The sequence below is a fragment of the Nycticebus coucang genome, chromosome 4, assembly GCF_027406575.1.
Source record: "Nycticebus coucang isolate mNycCou1 chromosome 4, mNycCou1.pri, whole genome shotgun sequence".
Taxonomy (NCBI): Eukaryota; Metazoa; Chordata; class Mammalia; order Primates; family Lorisidae; genus Nycticebus; species Nycticebus coucang.
The window spans coordinates 119,422,054-119,441,138 of record NC_069783.1 but is presented as its reverse complement, the minus strand read 5'-3'; positions in this window follow the sequence as shown (position 1 = coordinate 119,441,138).

Sequence of the window (19,085 nt, the reverse complement as noted above, 5' to 3'; positions counted from 1 at the left end):
GAGGTCTGTTAAAACATGGCACCCTATTAAATGGATATGAACAATATGGACAAACCTGCCCGCAGAAGGGTTCGTTCGAATCCTCTAGAAATGCATTCTCAATGTGTGAATCTCCCAGGGGCTGTTTCAAAACTTGGCCGAACTCCCTCGGCACAAAGTGTTAAGGGGAGAAGCAAGTCTGGACACCATTTATTTCTTCTCTTTCACTTCTCAGATGTGGAAACCAAAGCCCAGAGAAGAGAAGGAACTTGCCCAAGGTCACAGAGCGGGAGGGTGGCAAACGTGAGGCAGGGTCTCAGACTGCCAGATGTGGGCTTCCGTAAAGTGCTCACCGACTTCCTTTGTCCCTTCAGACCTCCCTGTCCTCAGATACCCCTCAAACCCACCCTTAGAACATCACCCAGAAAAGGCTTCTCCTTCTCTTTGGCTCTGACGCCCATGGGTCCTGAGAAGCGACCTGAACTCGTTCATCTCCAGTGTGACAGCCGCTCACTTAGCTGCCAACACCTGGCCCACTGAACTGTTGGAAGAATTTAGAGAGACAAGGAATGTGCCTTGTGTGGGTGGCTGGTGGAGATGCCCTCTGGGCTTTCAGCATTTAATGTTTTCTCCTTGTCTCCTGATTTTCTAAAGGGAAATCCTTCTTCTCTTTCTCTTTCATTAGTGGAAAAAAAGGAAGGAAGACAGACACACAGAGGAGAGTTTGCCCTAGTTACTCAACAAAGGCACATCACAAAGATCGTGTTTGTTCATCCCCGGGGCCTTGGGGCCTATTAGTCTTCCTGTAATCTTCAGAGTGGCATTGATGAACTCACAGCCCTTCCTGCTCTCCAATTTTACCCTCCCGTCCTCCCCAGTGCCTCCCGCCCTTGCCTTCTAAGCTTTCCCGGGTGCAGGTGACTGGGAATTGGGCAGAGCCCTGCGGCAGTGGTTCTGCAGCCAGGGCTGCCTATCTCTGGGTTTCTGAAAGACTCTGACCCCCGTGGAGTCGCCTCACGTGGTCTCAGGGCAGCTGGGAGTAAGAGCAACAGCAACCGGCACCAGTAATAAGCTACTTTCTATGGCAAGCTGACCGCGTGCCAGCCACTGCTTAATGCTGACTTCACTCCATCCTTCTAACCAAGCCTTCCATGAGGCGCGTGCCCTTGCAGCCCCGTTTGACTGCTGGGGAAGCTAAGTCCTGAGAAGCCAGACCGCATGGGCTCCAGCACGGCTGTGTTTCTTTGCTGCATCGTGTGAGGCTCCTTAAGAACTGCTTTGTGGGGATGAATTCATTTAATCCTCCTCATGGCCTAACCATGCAGATACCATCGTGAGTCCTACTGACAGCGATGAGGCTGCTGGGGGAGTCAGTGACTTGCCCAAGGACACACGGCCCGCACGTGGCAGAGCTCGTCTCCCCAGTGGCTGTGACTTTTGTAAATACCTTATGGGAGTGTAACATCATAAACACAAACTTCACGCATTTTAAGAAAGGAAAAAACGGTATTAAAATTGTAATACTCAATATAAACCAATAACAAAAGATGAATACAAGTCACGTTTGACTTCTGCAATTACAAGAGGTACTCAGAGTGGTTACCAACGGTGTCCAGACTCTTCTGATTATGGGGAACGACTATCTAAACATAGATGACAGCTCTTAAAATGTGTATACATTTTTTCGGCACCTCTGTGGTTAGAGCTGCAAGGGGCTACGAGGGGCCTTCGGGTCACATGTTATAGGTAAGGAAGGAAAGGAAGGAAAGGAAACAGACCCAGAAAGCAAAGCAACTCACTCGGTAATTCACAGCTTGTTCACTGGGAAGTCCCTGGCAGAGTTGTATCATAGAAGAAAATAATAGTTATTATTATTATTATATATTTAAATATTATTTTATTTTACAAATAGGACTGGACTTCAGCAATCTTTCATAGCTGTGTATCCCTGTATATCCTCTGTGCAGGCCACATTTCAAAGTCATTAAAATAATAACTAGGGTGGCATCTGTGGATCGAGGAGTAGGGCGCCAGCCCCATATACCAGAGGTGGTGGGTTCAAATCCAGCCCCGGCCAAAAACTGCAACAATGACAATAATAATAATAATAAGAAGAAGAACTAATAAAATAATAAAAACTATTGGTTAAGGAGCCTGGAAGGTGCGTTTGAGAACACCCCCCTCACACACAGACACAACACAACATACACAGGAGAACACGAGCCCAATACACACAGTACATGTGCCCCTCTCTTCCCTGGGTGGTGTGCTGTGTGTGTTTCTTTCCCCTCCTGAGATGACACGCACTCCAAGGAGAGGTGACTATGGGACTCTAGGAACTGGAGCAAAGTATCTTTTATACTCCCTCAGTTCCAGTTTCCTTGGTGGCACAGGCAGGTGTGGAGAGAAGGACTCTGGGGCAGATAAATGGAGGCTGTGCTGAGAAGGACTAGAGTTGATCTTGCCTCAGAGCACTTGGGGAAATTGTTTCTGGTTTTCTACCCAAGAAGGGGAAGGCTCTGCAAACTCGCACGCCATGGCCTTAGACCCAGAGGGGCCGGGCGGGGTAAGCACAGGGTAAAAACGGAAATGCCAAGACCATGCACATGTCACTGACTCTAAGAACGCATTAGCGTCCAGAATCTGACCATCTTAGTGACCTTCCAGAGCACAGTTTCCTTACGTTGGAGACTTCTTAAGGTACGAGGACAGGACATTCTATAACATCAAACCACACTGTGAAATAACGTGATCCCTTTTCTTTTCTTTTTTCCATTGTTGGGGATTCGTTGAGGGTACAGAGAACCAGGTTACACTGATTGCCTTTGTTAGGTAAAGTCCCTCTTATAATGGTGTCCCATCCCCAAAGGAGACCCCCCACCACCCTCCCTCCTTCCCTCTCTCTGCTCTCCCCTTCCCTCACCCTCCACGAAAGAGCCGGCCCTTGATAGAATTACCCTACTGGAACTTAGTAACAATGTTTTGTATTCTTTGTCTATATTTTTAAAATGCCTTTCTATGTAAAGGAGCCCTGATTCCCCATAACTGGAGCAACAAAAAGTTTACCGTAGCCTTTTTGTGTTTAACAACAAAGTGTGTTGGTGCAAGGAAAATCAGGAAGCATGAAATCACAGGCAGCACAGGGGTGACATGGCATCCTGACAGTGTGCAGGAATGACTGACATTTGAGGAAATATCAATCCAGGTGGAAAATGAAGAAACAGAGGACAGGTGCACGTGGGGGTGCTGTAAGGGCCAGCTTTGGGTCTGAAAGTCACCAATGAGGAGTGCTTGTGTGGGATAAGGCAGGAGAAATTTACTGCTTTAGTAAACAGTGCAGACAGAGGAGCAGCTTCACCCAGCAGAAGTGTCTCCATCTCACTCTAGAGGACAACCATCTGTGTGTGAGAACACCCCCCCCGCACACACACACACAACACACACAACACAACACATGCCCAGTACACACAAATGGGGGTGGGACATCTTCCTGTGGTCACTAAGAGACCCAGGGTCCATCCGTCATGTGGCTCAGCCCTCCTCTGAGGCCTCGGTTTCTCCATTTAGCCGGCAGCAGGTTTCCTGGGCAGTGTTCATGGACCTGGCCTGCGTGGGGCACTTAACCACATCCGTCACATCCCGTTGACCTAGATTCTGTCACGTGGCCACCCCAAATTGCAAGAGAATCTGGACACACTGTCTAGCTGTGTGCCCAAGAGTGAAAGGCAGTGAGCTGAGTGAATGGATAATCTGTCTCTGCCCTTGATAGTTGATTCTGTTATTCAGTCAGTAATTTCTGAGCACCTACCGAGCACCAAACAATTCTGCGTCTCTACTTCGTCTAACTTGGAGGGGTGACTTTACTCTCTTATGTGTATTTAGAGATCATTTATGAGATAAAGTCTGCAAAATTAATGATATTTATCATGTTTTCAGCTAAATAGAATGATGACTCTATGCTCTTCATGTGTTCAGAGATCATTTGTGAGATAATGTCTGAAAAATGAATTGCACTGACTCTGGCAGATTGAAGTTATCTTTTCAGAAATAATGCTCTATGTTTGCAGAGGTGCCTGGGGGCAGAGGTGCCTGGGGGCAAGGGGCAATGGAATACACATTATTCCAAAAAAGTAGTACTGAGCCAGGCACACACGTGTTTTGTGGGAAAGAATGTAGAAAAGAACTTCCTGGAGACAGTGACTATATCGAACTTGTGCTGGATGAGCAAGTTGGGTTGCCCACTATCAATCACAGCATGAGCCTCACTACGGCCTTTTTAGCCCAGGTTAGAGCCCAAGGGTGAAAAGAAGGATGTTCTTGGCTGGGATCCTTCACTTCCCTTTCTGTCATGAACACACGCTGTCTGGCACCTGCAGGCCAGGAAAGATGGGGAATCCTAGAAATTCTTCAGGGCCTTCTTTCAATAACCTCTGTTGTCTCATCTTTTACCGGAAGCACGGGTGTTATTTCACCTGACACGACCATGTACGTTCACCTTTGACTGGTAGTATTTTCTGCTTAATAAGATCTATGTGAACTCACCCGTGGAACCCCTCCACAGGCAAAATCCTCGAAAGGGTAGGGTTGGCGAGTTTCCTGGGTGAACAGTGAGTGTGGTTACCCCATCTCTAAAATGCAGAGGGCACCTTGTCACTGTCTGGGTTAAAACAGTTCATTCATTCACTATTTACTGCATATTGAATATTAATCCTGTACCTTCACCGTATACACTGACTTTGTGTATCTTGTGTCTTTGGACATCTGCTTTGGGGACGGCTTGAGGTGGAGGCACTGAGCCTCCCTGGGACGCCTCCCATAGCCACTCGGGATGTTCTAGGGCATTTTTCACCTCCTCTTCATGTTATTCTATAGTTCAGGTCGCATTATGAAAAACTGTGTCAAACGTAGATCCTGGAGAATTTTTCATATCATGAAACATTGTTCCTGAGTATCTTTTTAATACTTCTGCAATATTTGGCTTTTTCTCAAGAGTGTCTAAGTGGGGGAGGACATACTCAGTCTAGGTTATTTATTTATTTATTTTATACTTTGGAAGGGAAGAAAGCTGGGAGGCTGGGGAAATAATCCAGAGAAGAGCACACTAACTCAGAGAAGCCGAGTGCACTCCCTGAGGACCTTGGCCCTGACACCAGATTCTCTACGTTTACATCCGAGTCTGTACACTTACTAGTTGTGTGGCTTTGGGCAAATTACTTGATCTCCCCTAGCCTCAGTTTCCCTCATCTCCATAATAGGGTTAATGATGCTTCTCATGCTGCAGTCATTGGAGAGCTAAGTGAAATATTTCATGGAAAATACTCTGTGAAATGCTTTATAATTTATGATTTCTATAATCTATAATCTAGGTAGAACTACTTGTAAACAGTGTCTAGAACGGCGGTTCTCAAACTGTGGTTTGCGACCCACAGGAACTATATTTAAGGGCTGTGGCATTAGGAAGGTTGAGAACTACTGGTCTAGAAGGTGGTAGGTGCCCTGTGAGAGTCATCTGGTGCCCTTACTGCTCTGGAGGCAGGATGGACAGATTGCAATATTTTCTACATTCCAACAGCACGATCAGCTGGTGGGGGATGGAAAAGGATATGAAAAGGATTGTGTGTGATGGGGGGCTTGCTGGGGCATCCTGCCCAGGTGTGAAAGGTGAAGTCGATTGATGCCAAGTGGCGTAGTTGGGTGTGAGCTCTGTGGAAGACCTAGGACATCTTAGCTCCATGTCCCCCCATAATAGACAGGGGACTTCTCTGCACTCCCCAAATCCAGGCACTGGCTTGGCCAGACTTATGACATAGATGGCCTTCAGCCTTACTCCAGGCTAGGAGATGTGTACCCTCAGATATTGCTTTCTTTCAGGCACCCATTTGGGGAAGACAACAGGGTCTAGGGTACTGGATGGTAGGAGACCTGGGGACAGCAGAAAGGGAGCTTTGCATCGCTGTTGCCTTAAAAACCTCTCTCGGGTCTCATTGCTCTTAGGATAAAGCTGAGCCCCAGAGTATGGCAGCTCTCCTGATGAACTTTCCTGGGGCAGGCTCTGAGGTGGAGTCCAATGTGCAGGGTGATGCTTCAGGTGTGCTCCTGGCATCCACACCCATGGGGAGGAGGAGACGGGAGAAGCTGGGCTGGGATGCAGGTGACAACAGCATTGGTCAGCCCCATGGAGAACTCTGGAGCTAGAATGGCCCTTACAGTTGTTCCTCTTTGGGCTGGGCTGGCCAAAACTTTACATCTCCACGTGACTCAGTCATTGGATATGGGTCTCTCTGAGAAGGAGTGTAATCTTGGTTATGTGAGTGGGGGTCCTTAAACACTTTTTCCTTAAAAAGGAGCCTGGGCAATGAGTCTCTGTGTCCACTTCAATGGCTTGATCTGGGTCTAAAGACCTCTCAGTGTTTTCTCACTTAATTGTGCTTTCAGCCTCTCTGCTCCACCCACATTGGTCTCCTCTCATTGCTTCAAGTCCCTACTGATGTTTTGTGCCACAGGGCCTTTGCACATTCTCTGCCTGAGATAATCTTTCTATTTAATTTTACCTGACCAATACTTAGTTGTATTTCTAATCTCAATTCTAATATCACTTCTTCCTATAAGCCCTCCCTGAAACCCCCATATATCCAGGATCCCCCACAGCAGTGCCAACTGAACTTTCTTTTTAGTATTTGTGATCTCAGGTTTATTTGCGTGAGTCTTCACTTGGTAGCTCTTTCTCTTATTAGACTGAAAGCCCCTTGAGGGTAGGGGTGCAATGGGTTCCTCGCCCATTGGGGTCCTCAGAAATAATCACTTTTCCCTTCTCCCTTCCTACTGGTCATGGAAAAGCTCTTCCTTGGGTTCATTTCTTACTTTGATTAGAAAAAGTCATTCATATTTAAATCTTTCCATCATGAGGATTCCAAATTGGAGGACAGGTCTTATTTACACTTTCATTCACAGGTTGCAATATATTCTTAAAAATGGCTTTGGAAAAAGGTAGACCTAATTTCAAGCCCTCATTCTGCTGCTGGTTAGCTGTGTGACCTTGAATAAGCCACTCAGCCTCTGTTTTCTTATCCGAAAATTGCTCCCTACTTCTCAGGATAAAACAGATACTATTCAGAGCCTGACAATACCTGGCACAGAGCAGGTGCTCCATGAATATTACTTTTCTTCCCAGAAGCAGTTTAGATTCCTTCTCCAGTTGCTGTCTGTCAAGACCAGCAGCAGAAGGCCAGGGGCAGGCAAACACTCTGGCTTAATCATCTCACCCTCCTTGCCACTGACCTCGTTGGAGCCAAAGCTTGTTTGCCTTGGAAGACACGCTGATGGCTCCCAATGTGGTTTGTTTAACTGATGGCCTTTAGGGGCTGGGGTGTGAGGGATCAGGAGACCCAGAGGCTCCTGGTTAGTTCAAAGTGGCTTGACAGACAAGCTGGGACAGAAGACTGGTGACACATTGATCCAAAGTGGAGTGACTCGTTAATCTCTGTTGCCTTTGGAAACGTGGCTCTATGTACTACTTAAGGAGACAGGTGAGGGCTTTTTATTTCCTTGGTTTTAGCTTGGGAATTTAAATACTGTGAATAGGAGGAAGTGTTTTATGAAGGAGGTAATTTTAGGTAGTGACTTTCTAGGTCCAAAGGGTTCCTGCCTATCCTAGCCTATCCTATCCCATCCTATCCTATCCTATTCTGTCTTTCTAGTCTACATGTTGGATGGCAGATATTGGTAATGGGGCATCCCATCTGGCTCCAAGCCCTGTAATCCTTTCTCTCTTATTCATCACCTTCAATAATGACTATCTGTTGGACTCTGATGGTTCAGAGATCTGGACTGAACTGCAATTGGGTTCACTTATCACATTTGGTGTGCCCCTCACAAGTGATGTGCGAATTGAAGTATAATGTTTAATGTATCCAAGGAGATTTGTATTTAAAAAATGTTCATAAAATCTTTCCCCAGACTGATATCTTCAAGTGTTTTTCCCACACTTTCTTTGAGGAAAAATTCCGTGGCAATCGTAACAACAACAAAAATAAACAAATGTGACTGCATTAAACTGAAAAGCTTCTGGACAGCTAAGGAAACAACAACCAAAGCAAACAGACAACCTATGGAATGGGAAAAGATATTTGCATATTATGAATCAGACAAAAGCTTAATAACTAGGATCTACAGAGAACCACCCTGAGATATCATCTAACCCCAGTGAGAATGGCCCACATCACGAAGTCTCAAGGCTGCAGATGCTGGTGTGGAGAGAAGGGAACACTTTTACACTGCTGGTGGGATGGCAAACTAATACAACGTTTTTGGAAGGCAATCTGGAGAATCCTCAAAGAACTCAAGCTAGACCTCCCATTTAATTCTGCAATCTTATTACTAGGCATCTACCCAGAAGAAAAGAAATCCTTTTATCATAAGGACATTTGCGCTAGACTGTTTATCTCAGCTCAATTTACAATTGCCAAAATGTGGAAACAGCCTAACTGCCCACCAACTCTGGAATAGATTAACCAGTTGTAGTATATGTATACCATGGAATACTATTCAGCCATTAAAAAAGATGGAGACTTTACATCTTTTGTATTGACCTGGATGGAAGTGGAACACATTCTTCTTAGTAAAGCATCACAATAATGGAGAAGCAATGTAGTCAATTCTAATATGAAGGCAGTAGATGAGGTAATACAAGTGGGGTGGAATAGGGGAATGAGGTAGCAGAGAGAGGGGAGTACGGAGGGGTGGTCACAGTGTCTCGCACACCCCTTGGGGGAGGGACACAATCATAAGAGGGACTTTATCTAACAAATGTAATCAGTGTAACCTAATTGTTTGTACCCTCAATGAATCCTAAACAAAAAAAAAAAAAGAAGAAGAAATCTTATGAGAAATTCTTCAATAACCAATTACTTTGCTAAGCAGTCATAGTTAGCACTTGTTAACTGTGTAAATTTGGCTGTTAGTCATCATCCACCTGTCATCTACCCTTTCACTCATTCACTTATTCCTGCATGCATTCCTTTATATTTACCCACTCATTGATTGATTTATTCATTTATTCGCCCACTCATCTGCACAGCCATTCATTCATCCATCTCCCCATATTTTGATGTGATAATTCCCCTACCCACCTTTCCATCCATTCGTACACACATCTGTCTTCCTATCCTTCCATCCACCTGCCCATTTGTCTATCCATCCAACCAAACACTTGTCCACTCGTTTACTCCTTTTTAATTGTTAATAATTATTCCTTCATCAGCTTTTCCCTGAGTACTTACTCTTCCTCAAGTCCCATTATAAGGTACTAGAAAGATAAGACCGTGGCTTTTCAAAAGCACATTATCTCATGGCTGAAATCAGCCTATAAGTAGAAAATTAGCTGTCAGCAAGATAGCTTTGTAAGCAAGACAGTTTTGTAAGATTAGGCATAACTTTATGCCCAGGTGAAAGTTTTGTAAGATCGAGCATAACTTTATGCCCAGTAAATGTCAGTGAAATCCCCAGCTCCCTGAGCGACTTAGGACAAGTTCCTTCCCATTTAAGGTGAGACGGAGGGAGCGTGTGAGCTGAGGGAAGGTGCCAATACAACACCCTTCACTTCTCTTAATCTTTAGCTCCTTTTGCATTATCTGTCAGATTTTTAGCCCTTTGCTTTTTCAAGCCATCTCACTTCTAGAAATCAGCTTGGAAACAAATGTCCTGCTGCAGAGAACTTGAGCCCACCATAACCAGCCTGTCCCCAGGCACCCCAATCTCCCACCTGGACAGTTGTACCAGCCTCCTAACTGGTCTCTCTGCTTCTGCTTTCTCTGGTCACACTCTACCCATCAGGTGGCAACCGGAATGCAGCCAGAATGCCATACCGTACTTCTGCCCTACTTAATGCCTCCAAGGACCCACAAAGCCTGCTGCTCTGTGCTCTGCTCACCTCCCTGACCTCATAGCCTCCCACTCTGGCCCTGCTCAGCTCTGCTCCAGCCACACTGGCCAGCCTGCTGTTCCTCACAAGCTCACTTCTCTGGCCATATTCCTCCCCTCTGGACCTCGGCATTTTCTCTCCCCTCTCTCTAGAATGCTCTTCTCTGCCTAATCTTGTGGTTCTTCCCTTCACATCAATCAGGTCTCTCTTCAAATGTCCAGAGAGGCCTTCCTGGCTATGTTTACTAAAACAGCCTCCCCTGGCCCCTGCCGTCAGGACTTCCTGTCTTATCCAACTTTATTTTTCATCTTAATATTTATAATTACTTGACATACTTGTTTGTGTCTCCATGACTCATAGGTGAGCATTATGAGAATGGGGGTTTTCATTGATTTATTCACTGACTTCCATATTCCTCAGCACCCAGAACAGCTCTGGGTATGTAGTAAGCACTCAGTAAGCAGTTGTAGGGAGAAAGAAGGGAAGGAGAGAGGGAGGGTGGGAGGGAGGGAAGGAGTGAAGGAGGAGAAGAATGAATGAATAAATCAGTGAATGAATAAAGGATACCCAAGTTCTCAGGGTAGATCTCGTGTGGACTCCTTCCAAGGACTCCTAGCCAGTCCCCTTCACGCTTTGCCTGCACCCCTGGAGGGAGCCCCTTCCTTTCTCAGCATGTCGCCCTTCAGTTCCCTCCTCCCCCTCCATGTTACAGATTAAAAACAACAGTCAAGCTGGCATTTACTGACTGTCAAACACCTCTTTGAGTTTCCTCAGAACAAACAGACTCAGCCGACTTTTTTGTTTGTTTTCTTCCCTTTTCTAAGCTGCTGAGCTGTCCCTGGCGTTGTGCAAGAGGTCACACCAAGGGACTGTCAACAGCTCCCTAATGTAGGTTCTTACCCAGAAAGAGGGTCCTGGTTTTACGGGCAGGAACACACACAGGCAGGCTGCTGTTTGTTTTCTCCGACAGGTCTGGCATTTCCCCCCTGGGAGAGGCGAAGCTTGAAACACAGAAGGCCTCCTTCCCTAATTGGACATGAAAAACAGTTTGGATAAACAGAGACATGTCACCCCAACTGTGTAATCCCTTCCCAGAGAGCAGGAGGGCTGATGAAATCTTTGAGGGACTTTTTTTTCCACGTTGTTTTTACATTTTAAAAGTTTTACAGTAAAACATTCATGTATTTCATATAATAAAATGAAAGCCAACAGGCCCAAATAAAACCTTTAATTTCATACCCCAGAGAAAACAACAACAGTTTCTTGTTTATCACACATCTATTTATTCATTCAACAAACATTTATTGCGTGCCTACTATGTGTCAGGCACTGTTCCTGACTTTTGGAGATGCAATGGGAAGTAAACACAGAACCTTCTAGAAACGTTTCTCTTTGTCAGCCACAATAAAAAAACAGGAATGTTAAGAAAAAAAAAAAAAGGATAAAGAATAAAGGAGATGACACATCTGTGTCATCTCACAAAACCCTCACAGAGTGATTGTACTAGAAACACTGTTGGATGGCTTGATTTTTTATTTTTAAATATATCTTGAGTTCTTTTCCAGAGTCGCATAGGGCCCCACTGATCACAAATTCACACATAGGTGGAGTCAAGAGGACCGCTCGAGCCCAGGAGTTTGAGACCATCCTGGGCAACACAGTGAGACTCCATCTCTATAAAAATTTAAAATTAGCTGGACATGGTGGTATGCATTTGTAGTCCCAGATACTCCAGAGGTTGAGTCAGAGGATCGCTTGAGCCCAGGAGTTTGAGGCTGCAGTGAGCTATGATCACATCACTGCACTCTAGGTGACAAAGCAAGACCCCATCTCTAAAAAAAGTTAAGAAAAATAAGAGAGGAGAGCTTTCTAGGTAGAAAGATTAGAGAGTTCAAAAGTCCTGGAGAAGAAAGGAGCTTAAAGACCTGATTCCTGCAGCAGAAAGAATTTCAGGGTAGCTTGAGGTCAGTGAATGGAAGAGAATAGCATGAGATGAGGCTGCAGGTGGAGGCAGGGGCCAGAAATCAGGATCAGCAAGGCAGAGACCTTGCCCTCAGACACTCTCGGGCTGTGGGGGAGTGCAGGGATGAATGCAAATATGAGTAAAACACCCAAACTGCCAAGGGCCTAAAGGCGGCCTTGCTGTGAGAGCTGAGTTTGTGCAGAAGGTCCCGGTTAACTCACAGCTACAGAAGACACATCAGTTCCTTCCAATCTTCTTCTCAGTCAGCATGGTAACATTTCTGAAATCGGTTCAGGTTTATGTCACACAGAAGGAAGAGATGTTCCAGTGGGGACAGCCTGAAGCTACGACAGTGTGTTTTGGACAAAACTCTCAGAACTCTAAGCCTCAGAGAAGCACATGCCAGCTGCAGGGAGTCCTTCCTGCTGTCCGGTCTGGGGGTGCCCTGTCTTGACAACCCATGTGTCATTGGCCTTTAACCTAAGTCTTAAACATCTTATTCCTACTGCAAGGGCAGGAGACTTTTCCTTCTTCCGTTTTTCTCCACTGCGAGCCTATGGGCTTCCAGAAAGTGTTATTTATTCTTTCAGGAAATATTCATTCAGCTGTCTTCCAAGTACTTGGTACCATGGATTCAACTTTGTACGAGGAAGACTCAGTCTCTCCGTGTGGAGTATGCACCGTAGTGAGAGCAAACGACATTAGAGAAGTAAGCAAAAGAAGTTGTGAAAAGGGCAGGCTTCAGGGAGGCACCTAGCCATGGAAAATCAGGGAAGATGTCCCAGGGGTGGTGGCTTCAATTTTGAGATCTATAGGAGCCAGATAGAGTGAGCTGGATGGAGTGGGGTGAGCAGTTATGAAAAGCCTCCCAGGCAAAGGATGTATGTATTAACCATGGCCATTCATTCTTGTGAGTATTCCATTGCATGATGATTCATACTACTCTAAGCCTTATCATACTCCAAGCAGGAGTGGCCATAACTTGGCACCATGGTGTAGTGGGCTTTGGGGTCAGTTGGGCCTCGAGTCATATCTCAGCTCCTTCTGTTGCTTTCTCTGTGACCTTGCCCAGATCATTTCACCTCTCTGGGACTCAGTTCCTCTGTCTGTAAAATGGACACAATGATACTGCTGTACTCTCAGGCTTACCTTAGGGGTTAAATAAGCTGATATATGTCATGTGCAAAGTATTAGGTTCAGCACTTGTAGCTCAATGGCTAGGGCACCAGCCACATACACTGGAACTGGTGGGTTTGAATCCAGCCCAGTTCTGCCAAACAACAATGACAACTACAACCAAAAAATAGCTGTGCATTGTGGTGGGCGCCTGTAGTCCCAGCTACTTGGAAGGCTGAGGCAAGAGAATCGCTTAAACCCAAGAGTCTGAGGTTGTTGTGAGCTGTGATGCCATGGCCCTCTACCGAAGGCAACATAATAAGACTCTGTTTAAAATAAAAAGAACACTTAGGAAGCAGTCAAAACATGGTGGTTATTTTTCTTGTGGGAGTGAAAATTGGTACAACCAATAAGGGAAATTGGCTGAATCTATTAAAGCTAAATAATGTCTCCCACTGATGGGACAATCCCATTGTAAGGTGGAAAATCTAACAGAAAGGTGTTTATTATATCATCAAAAACACATACCAAGATGTTCATAGCAGAACTATTTATAATAGCCTAAGTGGGGAGCTACCCCCATGTACAGTAATATCGATTAGGTAAGCTGTGGTAGATTTGCACACTGGAATGCTGCACAGCAATGGCCATGAATAATCTGTAGGGACAGGTGAATATCACAAACCATATTGAACAAGCAAGGTCAAAGACAAAAGGTGACGAAAGATGTTGTATGAATCCATTCCATAAAGTGTGAAAACAGGTAAAACCAATCCATGATGTTAGAAATCAGGATTGGGGTACTTTGTGGGAGGAGGTGTTAATAATTGCACAGGGGGAGGGGATCTAGTCATGTCTTTTTCCGGTCATATGTGGGACTGTTCTATGCTGTGTTCATTTTGCAAAATTTACCAAATTGTCAACTTATGATCTATTCATTTTTTTCCCTTTGTAATACCACATTTGCTTCAGTTACAAACTTTAAAATATAGCTGTGTAAGTGTTTATAATCAATGAAAGCGACTATTATTCTGGTATTTCAGGCTGGACTTTGGACCCCTCCTAGATGTTAATGTTGCTTCTTAGAATTTTTAGGTATATTTTCTCCCCAGCATGTTAGGCAACTGATGTCAGTAAGTACACTTTCTGCTCACCAGTCTAAAAGTACTGCCTTTTCTAAAGGCTTGTCCTTTTTTCTGGATTCTCTCTTGGATTTGGAGTCTTAGGAGTCTTTGGCTGAATTATAACCGACTTTTCAGAGTCTCATTTGTCTGGGCAGCTTTAAGAAGCCCTGAGTTCTCCTTTGTGTGTCTGAAAGTGGGTTGTCTGGAGATGGGCTTTGTTAATTGAATCTTGGATACTGTCATCTGCTCTTTTGAGTGCCCGGAGCCATGAAGTGGGTCACTGTTCTTTCCTGAGCCAAAACCATTTGGGGGAAAATTTATGCAAAAGCAAGAACTCACAACTGTATACAATTCTCTTCTAGTATCTTTGGATATCTCATAGACAGTTTTAGAGAAATAACTCTTTAATGTCTTCTCAATGTTTGTATTCTGTGTTACTAAAGATCTTTCGTGGGCAGAGGTATTCTATTTTCACTTCAGAAAAATTGACTTCAGCTTTGCTTGTGTGTTTTTTCACATACATGATGGAGTGAGCGGAGGGAAGATGAACAATTTTATGTGACTCCGAGCAGAAAGAATCACAGATCTCACTTACTGAATGCCAGGTCTTAAATGGTCTTTTTCTTTTTTTTTCTTTTTACAAGCTCTTAACAAGAATCCAAAGACACAGACATAGTCATTACATTTCACAGATGAGGACACTAAAGTTTAGGCAATTTCAGTAATTCGTTCGAGGTCATTTGGCAAAAATCTGGAATGGGATTCTCATTAAGTTCTAATTCTTGTATCCTTGATCTTAACCATAACACAGTTCAGCCTGTTCAGAATTCACCCACTCTCTTGGCATCTCATGTTTGTCATCTGATTAGACCCTTCTCTTGGGGTTATTGTCACGGTCAAATGAAACAAAGCATTTCACCAACTAAGTGGTTCTGGCTATTTATATATAGGTTAGTTCTAGATCAGTGTCTCCCACCTGTCTCTGAGCTATGTGGCCCTAGTCTTTCCCTCTGCACAGGCCAACCTCATGGTGAATGTTTCTGAGGTTGTGTGGAGGTGCTGGTGTGGAGGAGTGAGACCACAGAACTGCTGAGCCTGCATGGAATGTAATCCCCTATAGCCCTATTGAACTCACCCCTAGGTACATTCCTCCAAAGACAGGATCTGAGAGTTTCCAGGTTCCGGAATGACAGGTATGGTTGGCTCCTTCTACTGTGTTGAGTGCATCCTGTTGCTCTTTGGCTTAAAAAAGCCTGTTCATTCACTTATTTATTCATCTTATGAGTAGCAAATATCAAGATTTGGTGGAACATAAAGATAGTATTTATGTCTTAAGCAGTGTCCTTGGGAATTTACATACATTTGTTCACGTAATCCTCCCATCAACTATATGAGGGTGGAATTACTGTGGGTATGAATTTATGATTTGGTTACAAGACTTGGATCCAGACAATCTGGCTCCAGAGTCTGCGCTCCTAACCACAGCACGATATTGCTCTTCAGCCTCCAGATCTGTTATCAGCCATTACCTGGGATGATGGCTTCCCAGGGGGAAGGTGTAACCCTGGATTGGAATGATATTTGGGACTGTTGCAACCAATACATACAAGACATTTTCTGTAAATATGTGAAAGAGTCTTACAAGCTACATACTACCCAAAGGGTCGCTACCCATCAGAGACCACACTTCTCATGAGGACACCCACATTTAATCCAGTATTGAAGGGGTTCTGCCTTCCTCTGTAGCCACATAGATTGGAACACTCTGAGGACAGGGTAGCATGAATTTCAATGTCATATCCCTGTACTCAGTGTCCATTGAATGAAAGAATAAATGAATCAGTGAATTGTGTCATTTCTCCTTTCTCTGCCTGCCCAGCCACTTGAATCCCATGTCCCCCCGTATTTTAGTACATCTTTTCACAGCTCAAAATTGCTGAGTGTTTACTAAGGGCCACCTGCTGTGATAGGTGCTTATCCCACAGAACCTTCACGCTAACTGCTATGTTTGAATGATGGTGTCTGCATCCAAATTTACGTTGAAGGTGAGGCCTTTGGGAGGCGATTAAGTCACAAGGGCTCTGCTTCATGAATGAAGCGTGCTTATAAACGGGACTGGTATTGAAGGGAGCTCTTTCTCACCCTTCTGTCCCTTTCCCTCAGGAGGACACAGAGTTCATCACCTTCCAGAAGATTCGGCAATAATAAGGCACCATCTTGGATGGGGAGCTTTGGACCCTCACCAGATACCAAACTTTCCTCCTTGGTTTTGGACTTCCCAACTTCTGGAACTGTAGGAAATAAATTTCTGTTGTTTATACATTTCCCAGTATGTAGCATTTTGTTATAGCAGCACAAATGGACTTAAGGCCATCACCCTAGGAAGCTTGTATTTGCATTAGCCCCACTTTAGAGATGAGGAAACCGAGGAGCAGAGAAAATAGGACTGTGTTTATGAGAGGAGAGCCAGAAGTCCTGACCGTGCTGCATCGTGCCCCGGGCCTTCCCCCAGGCTGAGTACTCTGCCTCCCACCTGCCCTTCCGTTAGTTGGGCGCACACCTCCTCATGTTTTCCAAGGCTCAGAGAAAGGCTCACCTTTTCTATGGACCCTTTCAAGCTCTTCCCAAAGGGAATGAGTGACTTCTTCTTCAGTATATCCTGCTTGCACTACGTACTTTTTCTCCTTCTTCTTTTCCTTTATCTTTATAATACCTCCAGCACACAGAAAAATGCAGAGAATAAATATGGCAAATAAGTATGACTATGCCTTAATCAAAATGATCATTTTCTCATATTTTATTCACTTTTTAGAAAATAAACTTTGTGTGCACTTGCCCAAAGATGATTGACAAGGGCAGCAGAAAAGTCAATGAAAAGTAGTTGGAGGGAAAAATGAAAAGTAGTTGGAAGGAAATTTTGCCTTCCTGCACTGACTATTATGAAAATGGGGAAAATGAGAATAAACTTGGAATAATAGTGAGGGTTTATATTTTATACAAATTAGGGGAAGTATCAATTATTAAATATTACATATCTGAAAGAAGTTATACTTAAAGAGTCTATTTCCTTTGACCTAGGAATACTTCTGTTAGAAATTTATCATGATAAATAGTCACAGCTAGCCACAACAATTTACCATAAAGGAAGCTCACTGCAGTGTTATTTATAACAGTTAAAAAATGGAAACAACCAAAATGTATAAGAATAAAGAGGCCGGGGCGGTGCCTGTGGCTCAGTGAGTAGGGCGCTGGTCCCATATGCCGAAGGTGGCAGGTTCGGACCCAGCCCCGGCCAAACTGCAACAAAAAAATAGCCGGGCGTTGTGGCGGGCGCCTGTAGTCCCAGCTGCTAGGGAGGCTGAGGCAAGAGAATCGCGTAAGCCCAAGAGCTGGAGGTTGCTGTGAGCCGTGTGACGTCATGGCACTCTACCCGAGGGCGGTACAGTGAGACTCTGTCTCTACAAAAAAAAATAATAATAAAATAAAGAGGCCGGTTATAGAAATCATAGTTTATTCATATAATAAAATTCTTCGCAGCCAATAAAATGCATGCCATTGAAGAATACTCAATGTACTGAAAATATATTCATGGTATAGTCAATGAAGACGGCAGAACAAAGAATACAATACCAATTTTTTGAAAGAGGCACTACTAAATGTTTATGTCTATAGCTATTTTCCTAAGTGTGTAATTAATTCCATACAAATGCACCAATATCTGGGTGACAAGATCCGGTGTACTCTTTTCTCTCCAGTGTTCCTGTATTATATCACAATAAACAAGCATCTTTGTAATTTAACAATAATAAGTTATTTAAAAAGGAAAATGTTAATCACATAGGAAGAGTAATTACATTCTTTTTAGCCATTGCACATCTTAACATGCTCAGTGGCAAGTGAGTCTTAACAAGTAAAAGAAATTATCTACATCAATATCACTTTCCAAAATGGCCTTTGGTAAAAATGTGTGAGATCCGGAAGTCTTGGGGGGGTGGTTTGTTTCCCAGCTGCCTTGTTCCTAACCTGATGTGCACACTGTTTAATTCTGCGAAGTTCTTCTTAAGGATGAACTTAAATAGATTTGACAATCCTTGCCCATCCTATAAAACTGGAGCCTGAATATTTCTTTAGGATGCAGGGGTTTTGTAATCAGTTTTGCACATCTGTAAAAAACTGGCAGGGTGGGCATGTGTCCAGGACCTGGTTCAGGTGGGCATTGATAGAATACTTGGCTATAGAGGAAAATGATGGAGTGATTGGAAAATAAGGAAGAGGCTGAGATACATAAAAAGGAATTTTCTATTAATATCTCAGCCACTCTGTTCACAGGATGTCAGAGCAGGGTCCTGGTGTTTTCCACGAGGGCTTCATCAGGGCAGGGAACGGAGGCAAGGTCATTGTCGGGGGGCAAAGGCAGGGGCCTCAGGTGTAGTATTTTGGGTATGTGACCTAACATCATCGAGGAGAGGTGTTTGTGGGCTGTGTGAGAACAAGAATGGGATTGGTGGCCCAGGAACACACTGGCATTTCCAAGGGGTGTTCTCCAGGAAACCTGCGATAGGACAATTACTTTACTTCCAGCACCTACATTCCTCTAAGACCTTGGAGGACAAGGGAACGAGGCCCGTGACATTGGAATAAGACATGCCTGTCTGTAAGCCCTTCCATGTTCTCTTCGTCAATCTGAGACACAGTTTCCTCATTTTCAAAATGGGTGAAATAGAGCCTGACTCTCAGGGTGGTTGTCAGGATTGCAGGAAATGTGATGGCCAGCGTGCTTATTTCAGCGAGTTCTCACAATGAGCGCTCAGCACACCCAGTTGTTCAGAAGACAATATATTTTGCAAAACAATTACCTTCAGGTATAATAATGAACCTTCTGCACCTCTTCTTTTGAGCTATGCGCATTGCCCCCAAATCAGGCTACCAGGGTAAGGTATTGAAATCTTGAGGAATTGAGGGTGGAGGAAATGATGTCAGGTTC